Below are 3,930 nucleotides of genomic sequence, written 5' to 3'. Positions count from 1 at the left end.
ACCTCTTCTAACAACATTTAATTTTGCTACTTTATTTGACTTACTCTAACACAGAACAGAATAAACAACAATCAAAATACAAACAGACAGCATTGAGTAGATGACACACTTTACGGAAGACAAGGAATTTCCTTCATTTTTTTTAGAGTTGAAGTAATTAGCTATACATTTTTTTCTTCCTACCCTTCATATCAAACCGTGCACTCAAAAACAGCTTATCAAAGCATTTTTCTAAACAAATGCAGTTCTCTTCTTGAAAGGAATTGATTTCAGTTGCTTAGAATGAGCATTTCTCTTCTCTGTATATGTGTGACTGCATACATATATATTTTTGCACATGAACAATTTTGCAGGAATTTGTGAACATTTATATTCTGAGCACTGAGCTAAGAATTGGAGATATAAAGATACTTAAGACATAATAGCTATTCTTAGAGCCTACTAGGAAAGGCAAACACTTAAGCCAGAAACTTCAGATTATATAGTGAGTGTTATAAGTGTGTGATGAGTGCTGTAAGAATACAAAGAGAGAACATATATATTAGTAGAGATTCCCTAGGATGCCAAAGAAAAAGTGCTTTCCCAGCTTAACAAGTGACATGAGTGAAGCGTTAAAATACATTATGTGCATAAGTATAAACAAGTAGTTGAGAGGGCCTGGATTACACTGGGTTCCGCTGCATTCCTTACTGAGATGAGACTCTAAAGACCATTATAAGAAAGCTGATTTTGATGCCTTGGAGAAAGTAAAGGCTAGATGGATGCATTCTCAAAATAGGGGGTCACCCACCGCCACCATGCCCCTTACCTCAACACATGCATGCACACAATCTGGGTGGTTCCTTCGGGATTTGGAAGGCCTGGCTATCCATTGTGGTCATGTAGCAATGCCCTTCCAGTTTCCCTTGTTCCCTGCTTTGGTATATGTATTAGTCTGTCCTCACACCACTATAAAGAACTGCCTGAGACTGGGAAATTTATAAAGGAAAGAGGTTTAATTGACTCACAGTTCCACATGGCTGGGGAGGCCTCAGGAAACTTAGAATCATGGTGAAAGGCACCTCTTCAGGAGAGAAAATGAGTGCTGAATAAAGAGGAAGCCACTTATAAAACCATCAGATCTCATGAAAACTCACTCACTATAACAAGCACAGAATGGGAGAAACTGCTCCCTGATCCAACTATCTCCACCTGCTCCCACCCTTCACACATGGGAATTGTTACAATTCAAGGTGAGATTTGTGTGGGGACACGGAGCCAAACCATATCATTTTACCTTTGGCCCATCCAAAATCTCATGTCCTCACATTTCAAAACACAATCATGCCTTTGCAACAGTCCCCTAAAGTCTTAACTCTCCAAAAGTCCAAGGCCAATAGCTTATCTGAGACAAGGCAAGTCCCTTCCACCTATGAGCCTGTAAAATCAAAAGCAAGTTAGTTACTTCCTAGATACAATGGTGTACAGGCATTGGGTAAATGCACCTGTTCCAAATGGGAGAAATCGACCAAAACAAAGAGGATACAGGCCCCATCCAATTCTGAAATCCAATAGAGTGGTCATTAAACATTAAAGTTACAAAATGATCTCCTTTGACTCCATGTCTTATATCCAGGTCATTGTTGATGCAAGAGGTGTGCTGCCACAGCCTTGGGCAGCTCCAACCCTGTGGCTTAGCAGGGAACAGCCCCCCTCACCACCTCATGGCTGCTTTTATGGGCTGGCATTGAGTGTCTGCAGCTTTTACAGGCACACAGTGCAAGCTGTCAGTGGATCTACCATTCTGGGGTCTGGAGGATGGTGGCTCACTTCTCATAGCTCCACTAGGCAGTGCCTCAGTTGGGGACTCTGTGTTGGGCTCCAACCCCACATTTCCCTTCTGTACTGCTCTAGCAGAGGTTCTCCATGAGCCATGAGGGCTCTTCCCTTGCAGCAAATTTCTGCCTGGACTTCCAGGTGTTCCCATACATCCACTGAAATCTAGGTGAAGGTTTTCAAACCCCAATTCTTGACTTCTGTGCACCCTTAGGCTCAACACCACGTGGAAGCTGCCAGGGCTTGGGGCTTGCACCCTCTGAAGCAATGGCCTGAGCTGTATGTTGGCCTCTTTGAGCCATAGCTGGAGCGGCTAGGATGCAGTGCACCAAGTCTGGAGGCTGCACACAGCAGAAGGTCCTGGGCCCAGCCCATGAAACCATTTTTCCCTCCTAGGCCTCCAGGTCTGTGATATGGTTAGCTGTGTCCCCACCAAATCTCAACTTGAATTGTATCTTCCAGAATGCCCACGTGTTGTGGGAGGGACCCATGGGGAGGTAATTGAATCGTGGGGGCCATTCTTGTCCATGCTAGTCTCGTGATAGTGAATAAGTCTCAGAAGATCTGATGGGTTTATCAGGGGTCTCCGCTTTTGCTTCTTCCTCATTTTCTCTTGCAGCTGCTGCTATGGAAGAAGTGCCTTTTGCCTCCTGCCATGATTCTGAGGCCTCCCCAGGCAGGTGGAACTGTAAGTCCAATTAAAACTCTTTTTCTTCCCAGTGTTGGGTATGTCTTTATCAGCAATGTGAAATGGACTAATACAGCCTGTGATGGAAGGAGCTGCTGCGAAGGTCTCTGACATGCCCTAGAGACATATCCTTCATTGTTTTGGTGATTAACATTCAGCTCCTCATTACTTATGCAAATTTCTGCAGACAGCTTGAATTTCTCCTCAGAAAATAGGTTTTTCTTTTCTACCTCATGGTCAGACAGCAAATTTTCCAAATGTTTATGCTCTGCTTCCTCTTGAAAGCTTTGCTGCTTAGAAATTTCTTTCATCAGATACACTAAATTATCTCTCTCAAGTTCAAAGTTCTGCAGATCTTTAGGGTATGGGGCAAAAAGCCACTAGCCTGTTTGCTAAAGCAAAGCAAGAGTTATCTTTTCTCCAGTTTCCAAGAAATTCCTAATCTCCATTTGAGACCACCTTAGCCTGGGCTTCATTGTCCATATTATTATTGGCATTTTTGTCAAAACTATTCAACAAGCTTCTAGGAAGTTCCAAACATTCCCACATCTTCCTGTCTCCTTTTGAGCCCCTCAAACTTTTCCAACTTCTACCTGTTACTCCATTCCAAAGTTGCTTCCATATTTTTGGGTATCTTTATAGCAGCGCCCCACTCTCCTGGTACCAATTTAATGTATTAGTCCATTCTCATGCTGATATAAAGAACTGCCTAAGCCTGGGTAATTTATAAAGGAAAGAGGTTTAATTGACTCACAGATCCACATGGCTGGGGAGGCCTCATGAAATTTGCAATCGTGACAGAAGGCACCTCTTCATAGGGCTGCAGGAGAGAGAATGAGTGTGGAGTGAAGGAGGAAGCCTTTTATAAAACCATCAGATCTCGTGAGAACTCACTCACCATCACGAGAACAGCATAGCAGAAAACTGCTCCCATGATTCAGTTATCTCCACTAGGATAATCTGCTTGACATGTGGGGATTATTACAATTCAAGGTGAGATTTTTGTGGGGACACGGGGCCAAACCATATCAGTACAGTTGTGGCTACATCCTAGAAAGCAGTGACACTCATGAGATGGCACAGGGAGTTGGTACTACAGGTACACAGAGCTGCTGAACATCTCATCTTGCTTCACAGCACATGATCAGCTGAATCCCGTGAGTGTATGACCAGGAGGGCTAGACCCTGTCCTTAAAGTCTAAGATCTGGTACTCCTGGATGCTGGGACTAAGGATGTGGAACAGGAACAACAAGCTGCTTGCCTGACTGCTGATGGCTTGATGCTAGTGGTGGGGGTCCTTCCTCAACTTTGAGGCCACAGAGATGCCCTTCCTTCTGCCTCTGGACAATAATGGAGGACAGTATCCAGCTGGTGTTTGAGCTGGAAATGCTCTACTAGTTGCCCTACAGCTCGGCAGCACTTGCCC

Source organism: Nomascus leucogenys, chromosome 6 (assembly GCF_006542625.1).
Source record: "Nomascus leucogenys isolate Asia chromosome 6, Asia_NLE_v1, whole genome shotgun sequence".
Taxonomy (NCBI): domain Eukaryota; kingdom Metazoa; phylum Chordata; class Mammalia; order Primates; family Hylobatidae; genus Nomascus; species Nomascus leucogenys.
This window is presented reverse-complemented; position numbering follows the sequence as displayed.